The sequence below is a fragment of the Hypomesus nipponensis genome, chromosome 6 (assembly GCF_054491055.1).
Source record: "Hypomesus nipponensis isolate SF chromosome 6, ASM5449105v1, whole genome shotgun sequence".
Classification (NCBI taxonomy): domain Eukaryota; kingdom Metazoa; phylum Chordata; class Actinopteri; order Osmeriformes; family Osmeridae; genus Hypomesus; species Hypomesus nipponensis.
In genome coordinates, this window is record NC_140366.1 from 3,219,771 (window position 1) to 3,233,470 (window position 13,700).

A 13,700-nucleotide genomic window follows, 5' to 3' on the forward strand; every position below is an offset into this window, starting at 1 on the left:
GTAGATTATATCAGTCAGAGGTCGTGTTTATATGTCAACATCCTGGGTCTTTCCTGTCAGGTGTGACCCTGGTGGTCTCTATTGCACTTTGGTGCTAATGACTTAATTTGAGGACCTGTGATCCATTAAGAATCCCATAAGTGTAATTGTTGATCATTCTTGGAAATCCTGAGTGTGGGAACAGAAGGTGGGTGTCTACTGGAGGACCAAACAGCCAAGACACAGAATCCAATTAGTTGTGTCGCAGAATCAGCAGTAGGATCTTAGAGGTACTGTTGGATCGTAAAATCGAGTAGTGTTTTGGGGAATTCATGGCAACATATATTTGGCATTTTGTGGATAGTATTTCATTGCAACTTTCCTGATGTTTTGTATGTAATTGTGAAATGTACTATTAACTTACTGTAGGAGTTAAGACTCCTACAAAATGTTTACATGGATAGAGGGAGAGGTGGATAATATGAAACATGACACATTATGTACGCCTTCCAAGTCATTAGTAAAAGTGTAGTTTAGTGTGCTGTAGGGGCACTGTCAAGATTTTATCTTCATTGTCATCCCATTGTGTAACATTTATTCTTAAATTAACCTAAGAAACAATCGATGATTTCAAAACATGTATCGTTCATTTTTGTTCCATCTATATTTTTGTAAAAAAATGTGCAGATAAGTTTACTGTACAATGTACTATGATTACAAAACGTTTTGATTAATTTAAGGAACTGCGTAGTAAAGAGTTTCTTTCTGTCCCTCATATGGCTTCAACGAATCCATCAACACCTGCCACCTGTCAGCTGACCAACATCAGCATCCCTGTTCCGTACACAAATAACCCACTACTCACTGGGGAAATGACAGATGCATGCTGTAATGGTAATACACTAATACACAGTAGTGCTAAACCAGACCATGCAGTGCTTGCTCCCAAAAGGAAAAAGTCTTTACAAAGGGTCAGGGGACTCAGTGGTATTACGGTGACTGATTTAGGACAGAGCTGGGGGTTGTTCCTATTCTTATTTTAAAGGAAAGCTTTTCTTTTGTGCCACCCTCAAGAGTTCAGTTTTAGTTTTCAGGAAGGGGAAAGATTTATTGGCATATAAATTACATAGGTTTTTGTGGTAGGACCTGGTGCATAATGTAATCTACACATGTGCGCAAATGTGTACGTGTGCGGGTGAGTGGGAAGTATACAACATCACTTCTACCGCTTTGTAGCACTAAGATGTGGTCCCCAACCACCTACAGTACTTCCACAAGCCTGGTTTGTGTGCTCTTTGTCTACTTCAGCATAACACTTTGGTAAGTGTTCTGCTACTGACATTGATCAAGACTCATTTATGATGCATGCAATACACCAACTATTTAAGCAGTGGAACAAGACTCTTATCTGTTTACAGCTCTGCCATTTCTTATATTTCTAATTTGTTTGTAAATGAATACAATGATGTCTCCTTAATAAACATAAAAGCATTTTAGTACGTTATGCGATTCAACAGTATTTTTTTCAACAAGCCCATATGTTGTTGAGAGAAAATATTACTGTCCATCTATGCACTTTATCACCGAGTGGGGAACACCATGATCTTGTCATGGGCAGATCTTGCACACAATAACAACTTGATGGAGTACAAAGTATGTATGACTCACTTTCTCCCGCTACCAAAGCACTTTATGCATACATGAGACAAAATTCACATGAAATCTGCACAGAATTTATTACATTTCTCCAGTAATTATGGTAAAGACTGCTAAGAAATTGATTGATGCACCGTCTGCAACTGAATTGCTGAAGTTTGCCAGTTTTTTGGGGAGTGTTCTTTTTTTCTGTGCAAATTGGTTTCCCTCCCTGACCTTGCTCAGTCGACATTAGGTATCATGAGAAACATTCAGAAGGGAGCCTTAACTGCCACCAAAGGCCTCTAAATCCTGCATTTGATGGCTTGAGGGGTTCGGTAGGAGGATTTGAAATAGATGAACAGGAGAAAATTGCACATCCTAAAGAAAACAAGAAGCATTTCCTTCCATGTGTCCAGATAAAAAAAACTGAAAAATACATACTAATTCATCACTGGTCTTTTACTGCTCCTGAAAGAGCTGTATTTCACCAAGGCAGTGATTCCCTCGCTCCTCTGTAACATTGGACTCATGATTCACAGTGCTGTCTTTTATTGATCTTATTATGGGCAATTCTACATTGTCCAATAAAAGATTTACACTTTCAACTTTGGTCCATAGTATGAGTAACATTTTTTATAATATCTCATTGATATACAGTAATGGGATCATGGAAAATGGTGCCCAGAAGAGCTGGCTGTTAAAAAGGTAACTGCAAGGAAAACAGAGAAAACAGATGAAAAGGTGTAATCATCTCTCTTCTTCTTTGGCCCCCCTGACACAATTATTTTTCCATGACTGTGTGTCAATACATATGAAAGGACGCTGAGACAGACCATGACATACCTAGATGCTAAAACCTGCATCAGCTAAGAACCAGTGCCATATGGGAACTCCATATTGGAAGTGCTGCTTCAGTGGATTCCTAAAAGATGTCTGGTACTGTCATTGCTCCTCCGCCAACACAGCCCAGTTATTTTATCTCCCCCAATTGCTGAAGAGGAATGAGTTGTGTAATTGTTTAGAGAGATGGGTAGATAAATGTATTTGCACAAGCTTTTTGTCCGTCATAGAATTGTGTAAAACGTATTTTGGATGTTTTTCTCCTCCTGTCACTGGTTCCTTTGGCAGTTATTAAAATCAGTAGAATAAAGGATAGTGGTTGCCCTGCTTGATTATAATTCAGAAAGGACAAACAATGGTAGCATTCACTACTGCTTTCTGAATGATGAACTTCACTGGCAGTATCCATTGGAAACTAGGGCCATAAATTATATTACTATTAAATGTTTCTAATGGGAGTTGACAAATAGTTGAACTGAGTTGATTTTCCCCTCCTGCTCTTGGCACCTTAGTGCATAGGAAAATTCCCTGTCTTAAAAAAAGAAATCCCATACTTACTGCCAATCCATTCATCTCGATGCTGTCTGAGTGCAATTTAAGCCTTTTTAAAAGCCTGTTGAAAATACAATTTGCTTAAGGGTAGTTGCAAACATTTTATGAGTGCCATAAAATTGTCATTGCATATAGATTAGAATGGGGATAATATATGGGCAATGTGTTTTCATGTGCATGCCTGTGTATCCATACTGTAAATGCTTGTTTAGGTCTGTGACATCACATTTAGAGACAAATATTGAAAGCAGTGAGAATTTACAGAAAAAACACTGTCAAAACGTGGAATTAGATGCCAGGTCAGTAGAGACATTATTTGGATGTTGCAGTGCTACTTGTGTGGTCAAGAACTATAGTAAAGCTACATTATGAGATGGTCTCAGAAACCTTTTGGTAAAAGACTGAGTTTGAATAAGGTCAACGTATTAGAGATTCCTGGAGTTCAAATGTTTTCCCACTTGTGAGGAGTCAGTGTTATATTTCCAGCTCAGGTTCCCTGCTCAAAATATGCTTGTTTGGGGCACTACTGTTAAGAGAACTTCCTCTCATAAGTCATGCAGTTCAGAGACCTAAGAAGCTGGGATCTGCCTCAACATTGTCTTGTGGTTAGCCCTGCTGTGGTCCCTCCATAAGTAGATTTTGAGAAGAGGTTTTCCTCCTGTCACTGCCCGTCTCTGGGATTTATCTACATGTTTACTGATGTCTTTCAGATGGTGTAGCATTCTGGTCATTGTCTTCCTCTATGAGTTCCCAGATGTATCACCAATGGACAAATTAGGGTTTGTCCCTGAGAGGATCAGCAATATTTATTGAGGTTACGAATCACAGTGGACCTCTGTTGATTTCCCAACGTGCTGTGGGGGAAAACAGATGGCTCACGGTTATGGCAAGTTTGGACATTGAAACAGTTTGGTTTCATGGTGCTTTTTATGCTTTTCTGCACAGTCAGAAAACGTCTTGTTTTGTAAAGTGCACTGTAGACCCTCCGTCTGTTTCACAGAAATCAAGGAGTTTAAATATATCATCCAAAACATCCAAATCAGTTCAATAACCTGTCAATTTATGGCAAGTCATTTTGATGTTACAATCTGTAACTACGACAAATTATGTCAGCCTACTATTTTACCATGTTTCTCTTCAGTTATGTCAGTATTTGAAATGCTTCATGAACAGTGTGCACCATGACAACCCAACGGCTCCATATAGTTTGTACAGCAGTCTTTCGATCCTGTTTCTATTAGCCAGCTGGTAATACTCTCTCAAGTTTATTTCAATGGTCTTAAAATAAATGAACCACAATGATTAAAGCAGATCTGTAAATATAGTGTCCTGTAATATGTGGCCCAGAGAGGATCACTGATTACTGTTAAGTAAAGAATAATGAGTACACGGCTTAACAAACCATAGAAAGGTAACAATGAAACTGTTCTATTAATGTGTCTGCAGTAAGCCTCTACAGATGCTGACATCTGTACAAACTAGCTTCCTACTTTGCCTCTGTCCACACTCCCAATGGACTGAGTGTATCTCTTTGTTAACAATAAGATAACAAAGAAGCAGAGAAAGACATCATTCCAGAGAAATGCCTCACTGATGACTTAGTTGAGTAAATGCAATGCTAGAATCTTCCAAGAGAATGGGATCCAGTTTAGCCTACAGCTGAATAACTGAAGTGATTGCTGTCCTTTAACGGTTGGGGAAAACGCCCTTTCAATAATCATTGTTCAAATTCTTCTGTAGGATAAATTGGGCTTGTCGCTGATAGTTTCTAGAGTTGTATCTATTTATTGCACAGTCAGTTGAAGAGTAAGTAGATAAAACCAGTACATATTTATCTTATGGTGACAAGCACTTTGGTCCACCAGGTGGTTGGTGTCTTCACTCCTCACATACAGTACACCCATGTTCTGATAATGATTACTTAGCTCAACTTCAGTGTTTATCAATAACAAAATTAGCACACTATATTTGAAATGAGAAAGAGTTGGAAATGAAAAGAGTAATCAACAAGTTTCTCTTTAAATGTCAATAACATATGGAGGGTCCTTTGAAGCGCATTGGGAGCACTTGAGGAGCCTGCAGACCTTCTCATTGTTTACTTTTCAAACCTCAACCTCCTTCCTCCAATAAAAAAGGGAAAATGTTAAACCTTACAGTGGTGCACATCGGCTGAGTTCATTATGACCAACTAAGTGAAGACTTCCTAATTCGTCCCCCACTAGAGCATCTCCTGTGTGGTTTTAAAGGCTTCCACTTCCAGCATGGAGATCCCCCAAGCGGGACCCCTGCTACCACAGGTTGAGCAGAGCAAATGAGCCTAAAAAACAGATTCTCCCCGCATGTAAGGTTCTTATTTACAAAACACACCTCAATTACTAACATAGACGTAGGATGTTAATTTAATAATATGAAGGATGTTTTCAGAAGAGAGTAGATAATATTTCATAATTCACACTGCCTCTCTGGCTACATTAAAATGTGACTCTTGTGCAATTATGTTGAGGGGCTGCAGGGGAGTCTCTGGAGGGGAAAGCCATGTGGGCGAGGACACTGGTTGTATTTTTCTTTCTGTTTTTCACCTGTCTTCAGATACCCTTTCCTTTTAAAGTCAGGGAGGAGGGATTTACTGGCTGCTTCCTTCCGGGACCCTGTGGAATACAACATTAAACCACAGGGAGGAGAGAAAACCTGTAGTGCACTAAAATAAAGTTATGTCAAAACCATTCAGCTCTTCCTGCAGTCTTTCCTCAACCTTGCGAGTATCCTCCAAGGGGCTGAGAACATTACAACCCATTCACTTTATATGAATGGGCACTAACAGACCTTTTCGCCATTTTGATGTCTAAATTTGCAGACATATCCTGTGGTCCATCATGCACAGCCCTAGTTTCAATTTAGTGTCTCCCAGAAGACCCCTGTCTTTCTATTTCAAATGGAAATTGTATAAGGTTTTACCCCCATGCACATATAACTGCTTCAAAAGCTGGGGATCAGTCTTTTACCTCAGAGATGAATGAGCTGACGTTTTGAGCAGCCTGTCAAATCATTTCTAATCATTAAAAAATACTTACCAAGATAAGGCTGAAGAGGATAGTCCCCTATGGCTACTGCCTGCACTGTTAAGTTACAATATTAGTAGCCTATTGTCTGATTACTATTGTCTTTTTGAATTATGTAAAAAATACATTATAAAAAAAACAACAACAAAAAACAAAGATGTGATGTAAGAAGATTTTACCTACGTCTATTAAATAGATTTAGAAAGGAAAACATTTAGATTTTTTTTTTTGAGCAGGCCTGTGTTAAACTACTCTCTGATGATCTTGTAGGGAGCAATACCAAGGGATTCATTTTCTGGTGATCTTTTAAGCAGTAGGCCTTTATTCAAACAAAAGTATCCAAAAACAGATGTGTTGAATATGATGTGTTGTTTAACGAGTGGAATACTGTATGTGCAACCAAGTTACATTGGGCAACAGTACATTTGTTAAAGATTAAATAGAGCTTTACTGGGAGGTGTCAAGAAGTGAATAACCTGGAAATAAGAGCCTATTGCACGAACGCTGTTGGGCTGAGAGTTATGGTAGCTTGAAATTTGGGCGGTGAAAATATATAATATTTAGATTAATGAATCAAAATTGTCAATCAATATAGTTATGCGGGTGTGTTATTTGCTTATGGCTATATTGAGTTACCTGCTCTTCGGTTCTCTCCTTTTCTGTCCGCGCGTTGTGGTGGATTCGTAACTCTATATGCCTCAGCTGCCGCGCTTTTTAAACGTCGGTCTGTGATTATTCCTTCCATGCAGCCTATTGACGACACCCAGACACTAAATAGCCAACCCAATTGTTGAAAAGTGAAAGCTTATTGCCTTTAGACAAGAGTTGCAAGGCCAACACATTTTTTTCCGCAAATAATTATTCTCTTGGATATTGATGCACTCGCGATTTTACCTCTCTGACTGAAATAACCATTTACTAGAATAGCCTTATGTCTCAGACATGTCCAGAATGCACTTATAATCAGCTTGTTTAAGTAGCCCTGAATTAGCTCAGAATATTTGGAAATGGCCACACACAAGTGACTTATTACTTTCTGTACCTGTCTCTCTGTGCCTCCGTGTCAGATCATTTTCCGCAATTAGCCTTGTACTGGGAAAGACGAGCAGCTCCAGTTTCCTATAGCAGCGGCCCTATCATCTTGGAGCACTTTGAATCTTTCCCCTGGCGTCCTAATTAAGGCATTAATGCTCCACCCCAGGGGAATCTCTAGCTCCCCAAACACACACAAACAGGCACACACACATACACACACACCTCCTAGAAGTCATCAAAGCTGTTAGATAGCCTACTTAGTTCAGCAGGATATGCACAGGTGCAAAATGTTGTTTACTTTATGAGCTCATGAATATATATTGAACTTACAACTAATTCATTTCCATTCACTTAAACACAAGTTTCTTATCAAAGCTTAGAACACAGGACACTTCTGTTTCTGCTGTACTTTCTATATACACCCTTTGTATGTCGCTTTGGATACAAGTGTCTGTTAAATGAATGAAAAGAATAAAATAAGTACTGCAAACAATGCAAAACAGTTTTCCTAGAATATGAACACGCAGTACAACACAAGCCATGCCTATTGTCAGTGTGGCTATTTATCTGGGCCACATACATGTGCCAGTAAAACTCTCCTTGACCCTGCAAGTGATTGAGCTGGACCAGCGCAATGTAACATCTGTAAGCTACCCATGGCAATTATATAGGGTGGGGACTGAAAGAAAGCTGTCATTAGGATGTGCTTACAAATACCAGCTTGCAGTGTTTGGCCCCAGTCCAAGTTGGCAAATGGGGCAGGATCATTTAGGAGAGCTAGGGGGCAAGACTTAGGGGCCGTAGGGGATAATTAGACAGTTTTATCCGGGTTTGTTGATATAAATGTGGCTGGCTTGGCCCCCGACCCCCTTGCCCCTCCTTAATGAACATGTCGAACAGGTGGCAGGCATACAAACAGGCATGAAATAGATACTGTGTTTCCTGCCAATGGTTCCTTTTTAGTTTAGTTTAGTTACCAAAGCGTTCTCCTCATCCTCATTTGCAGCTTCCCTATTGGTATGTTGGTATTTGTCATCTCATCACTAACTAGCTAAACTAGATCTGCCCAGGGGCCCTCACTTCAGATGCTGAAAACGACTAGGGGCCTGTAGGTATTCAAGTAGTTTTCAGTGATGGCACACTGGCAAAAACTAATGGACAGAACTTACCAACATAATTGTATTTAACTGAACATGAAGACACAAATAATAATATTCTGAGTATAGCTGGTTGGTGAGTTTTCTGTTTAACTCATGAAAGGCCCTATTTTAAATCATCAGCTTCATATTTGAGGAAGTGAGGACAAACATATCATTTGGGAAAATGAAAAACATTCCAAGTACTCTGGCAGTTCCACATTTGGGTTTATAACCCTTGGATTGAGTCATCACTGACATGGGGGGCTGAGCAGAGCTCTGCACAACTAATTCTCTCGTATCCTGTGCAGTGGGGGCTGCCCTGTCGGGGGGTGCTCATGTGAAGAGTCCTCTGAGACAGTTCAACTCCAGAGCCCCGATTTACTGTCATATAACGGATTATTTCGGGGGGGGGGGGGGATCCATGCACATATTGTAATTTAGTACCTTCCCAGAAATGACTAGAACATCCCCGTGGCAGTATACAATGCTTTTCCTTCTTTCCACAAATTCCCTTTTAATTTGAGTGGCGGTTGACCAGAAATGTGTGAACATCTGGTTTTAGTCTGAGCAACAAATTTGTTAATGATTTGTACTTCAGGCAAGAGAGTACAATAAAAAAAGTTCTCTGGGCTCTTAGCAACCTATATCTGGTGTTGTTAGCGGTTAGCTATGCGGACAAAAATGGAGTTGAGTCTCCAGATTCAGGGTTTTCTGAGGGAGAGTGTGGCTTCTGGAGAGCTTGTCTGACAAGGATACCAGAGGCTTTGGGGTCTCTCCCTCCATTCCAGTAGTGTGTGGGGAAGAATGATGACCTGTAGGTTTGACTAATATATGACAAGGCCAGAGAGGCCAGACGATGGACCCCATAGTTACAGACAGAGGAGGGATGGGGAGGAGAGCAGGGCAAGACAGCAGATATCAGGCTGCCCACTGGTGGAGACAAGCAGTCCAAATAGGAGGCCTCACAAACTGTAGATGGAGAGGATAATATCCTTTATATCTTTTTCACAGACAACCTCCCCCCCCCCCCCCACATTTTTTTGGTTAAAGGACAGGTTGTCACTGGATCTTATGCTTTCTAAATCTTGCAGATCTAAAAAAAAAAAAAAAAAAAAGGATAGCTGTGTTTCCAAAGGAAGCTCCTTTTCTTCCAAGAATGGTTCTTTCTTACAGGAGGTGGGCTGGTTTTCTCAATGGTGGTTCTGGTTCACAGGCTGCAGGTCACAGAGGCTGTAACACTGCCAGGGCCAGGCTCATTGCACTGCATATTGAGCGTTCTTTCTAACATTTGTGTTTTGAAGCATTGAGCTCAAGTGATGCACACAGGCCACAGGATCACACCAAGGGCCTGCTGTTGTGTGCTTACAGGCCTATTACTTTATGTGAGAGCTGTGCTGCAAAAAGTAACCATAACAAAAAATGTTTTGCCTTTCATCCTATTTTCTGTGGTATGTTTAATTGGTTGATGCATAGCATTAAGTACAGTAGACATTGTCTGAGTACAGATTGACAACAGAGAGGCTATACATAGCACAATGTTTTTAAGAACGAAGAGTGCCCCCTGTCCAAAGCTCTGATGTCTTCAAAGATAGAAAGATTATTGCCCTGTCATTGTGTGAGTCTATTGACTATTTTCTTATTTTTAGAAAACCTCCCCCAAACACAGAAACACACACAAACACAAGTCCTTATCGTCACATTTCCTCAGACCCAGAATAAAGAAGCAGATAGGGTGTCAAGGCCCCCAGTACAGCTGTTGAAGTGCTCATAGCTTCCCTTTGTGAGATCTCATCTTGTGTGTTGTGGAGTTGACTCACAAGTCCCTAAAATGAAGGTCTATCCCCAATGGTGCGTAGAGAGGGAAAGAGTTATGTGAAAAGAGGCTATTATTACAGCCAGTATTATACCTTATTAATATAGCCACCAATCCAGTAACCTAATCTTGCTTGTTCCTCAGTGAAAGAGAAAGAGAGAGGGAGAGAAAGGGAGCAAGAGAGAGAGAAATATGGAGAGAGGGGAATGAGAGGGGGGAGGAGAGAGAGAAAGAGGGAGGGGCAGAAGAGATGCCGGTCTGCCCCAAAGAGGTTAACAAAGACAGGAAGATCCAATAATGCATTCATCACATTCTGAGGGGCCGGGGGGCAAGTTCATGTCAAATCCATAATAAGGAAAGTATCCCCGTCCTAGGCTTGTTTCCCTACACCCACGTCACACTCTGTTGGAAATCTACGCAGAGGATGTATTGATCTTCCTGCCGCTTCCTTTCTCACAAGCCCCAAACAGGACCAGCACATCACAAGCATCACCGCAAAACAACAGCCCCCCTTCTCCCTCACCTCCTGTCCCTACTCTCTAAACTCTATTAAACACAATAATAAACTAGCAGGGTGACAAGATAACACTAGCTTTGTGCTTATGCACGCGTTTTTGACTCAAATAAAATCATGTGTGGCCCCAGAACACAGTTATTTATCTCAATTTGTCAAACTCGTTTCATTACAGCAAGCGGTTTGTTCAAACAGTTTCCAGTAATAATTAGCTGCAGAGCAGCATCTAGAATGTTTGTTCCTACCAACGTTCAAACCAAACCTATGCCCTTGCTTGAAAACATCATGGGAGCACATAGCAAGGGTCTTGCCAGTTTGTTTATTAGAAAGTTGACCTTCTAGAGAATTCACCCACACCCCTGTGTACAGAGACATACTGTGCTATTTACTGAAAGCTGATAATTAGCCTGGTTATTTGGCCAATGATTGTAGGCACATCTAAATAAAGTGAGAGAGTTATGAACTTACTGTAACATTTTCAGAAATTAGTCAGAGGATGAGTTAAAGGATGTTGCATGTCACAGAGGACAATTGACCTTTACATTTATTCCTGTAATTAATTCTGTTTCTGATGTGGTAAACGTATGAATGAAAGCGATTAAAAGGGACCTCTAGTGGCCTTGGAATAACATTGCATCCTTTTTGGGTTTTATAAAGCGGGTTCCTGGCTTCAGATGACATAGGGTACTGTGTTGTATGACTCCAGATGGACACCTGAGATGTACAGAAATTCAAACACGTTCGATAGATATCAACTCTGTAAATTGATTCAAGAGGTGGCAGGCCATATCTGTTTTATATCGGTATTCAAAAAAAAAAGCCTATTAATTTAAATTCGGAATACTATATATATATATATATATATATATATAGCTTGTGTGATGCCATTAGCATTCTCTGGAAATAAAGGGGCAGGGCAAACCCCATTCACACTAATGGTATTTGCAGTAAGCTCCTGAAACAAGACACCGGTGAGCGATTGAGGAAAAAGAGAGATTGAACGAGTGAAAAGTGTAAGCTGAACGAACGTCCCTCTCCTGGCTCTCCTTCGATGTGTCTCAGGCCACCTGACATTAGCGCTGATGCCTTTAGCATTTGACCGTTTAACAGCAGTCGGTTCAGCTGCTCTGACTCACCCATTCCGCCTCATTCTCTGACCTCGTTGCTGTGGTGGAATGTGTGTGTGTGTGGCTCTCCGTCTGCACCGATAATTCCAGCCGGTTAATTAACAATCCTCTGAGGGCTGGGCGGTTAACGGGGGATCAAAGTTGTGCAGCGCAGTCCAGCTATTGTTTAATGTACGCAGGGCTGTCAATTTTTATCAAAAGTTTGGCGTGAGATTACCATACCCATCAACTTTTGGGTAAAACAATTCAGGGAGACGAGGTGGGGGGTGAGAGAGACGGGGTGTTGCTGCTGGTGTTTCTGATGATTGGTTGGTAGGTGGCATTTAACTGTGTAGCCTAACTCGAGACAACTATCAACTCGGCAGAATTAGTTATCCCTTCCTTCTCAGCGTGAGAAATACAAGGTATTGCGTGAGAGCGTGAGAAATGGTTGAAATGCGTGAGTCTCACGGCGAATGTGTGAAACTTGAGAGTCTTGAATGTACCTTTACTGAATATGGAGTTATTCAGTGTCCTAATAAACTCAATTAAACCATCTTGTTTAGGTACCCCGCCCCTTCTTTCCACCCCACACCCTACTGTACCTCTCTGCATTAGCCGCAGCAGAATCCCATCGGCTTGTAGGCTACGGCCTGCACGACCTTGCGCTCGCATTAGTGGTGTAGGAGAGCCGTGAAAGGGGAGTTCGGTAATATGGAAATTCCTCAGTAATGCAAAGACTGTGGTATTTTGTGATTACTTAATTAATTAAGCTGAGTAAATGGTTCTTCGAGGGCAAAAAGGAGAAGGGGGCTAAAGGGGTAGGTGGATATTTATTTAACAAGTTGACCTCAATAACAATGTTCCATACAGGGGCCAGGTCAGAAGATACAGTTTCAACAGTCCGGGGAACAAACCATTAAGAGCAATGGCTGAGCAGGCTGGGCAGGTCACTGCAGAGCAGGACAGTGTTGGGAGAGGCTTCCAAACTCTCTGCACTCTGACCTATCCCAGGCTTTGATGTGCGACTCCTGACACTTGAATTCATTGGGAAACACAAGTCATGACCCGAGATTTAAGTCCATCAACACAATCTAGTGATGCTTCATAACGTGTTGCCAGCCCAAACCACTCAGCATGATCAAGAGAGGAGCCACACTTGTTTTAAAGAAGCAGGATCCAGCAGGGCTGGGACTGATCCTGAGATCAGAGTCTAATAGTCATCATGTATTAGCAGGTCTCCTATTCCTTCACATCACAAGTGAACTTGAACAGGGAAATTGAAGGCAGACAGTATTTTTAAGCAGGATTATTATTTACAGAGCCAAGCGTTATGACTCTGTTGTGTGCCGTGGTTGTTAAACAATCTTATTCTGTGCAAACAGACTCTAGAACATAAAAGGAAGTGTGTTTTCCAATCACTAATATTTAACAATGCATCTCAAACCTTCAGTAAAATTCCAGCCGCTGCTATGTTGAATGGAAAACGGGGAGCATATTTCGACACTTTCAGAAAGGAGAAAAAGGTTGGTGGGGGTGGGGCCTGCTAAAATAATCTCACAGATTTGATACAGGGGCTTTGTAGGACAGAAATATTAATTTAGGAAGTGGGCCTGCTAAATCTATCACTCGGTTATTCTAAGAGGAATTGAAAGAACATTTGCAGCCTGCAGTTCAGGAGTGAGTCTGAACTGTTGTTTTAACGTCTGAAAGTCGGTTTATCATCCGCTTTAGGAAGGGGGAAGTGTTACTGCAAGTATAGTATGTGTTTACCCGAAAGGAAACCTGACACTGCCACCCCATGGACAATGAAATCACAGCAAGAGCTGTTGAATCACCATGTCTGTGCAGAGCGTGTTCTCAGTGACTGTATTTAAGAGACAGTGAGTCACACTCAACAGTCCCTACAGGGCTTGTTAGGGAATGGTAGTATCAGACGGGGTAATTGTACAGACTTGGCACATGGTCAGAGCTTCTGTCATCTCTTACTGCCTTAATGTGGAAGCTTTGACTATAATTCTGCCA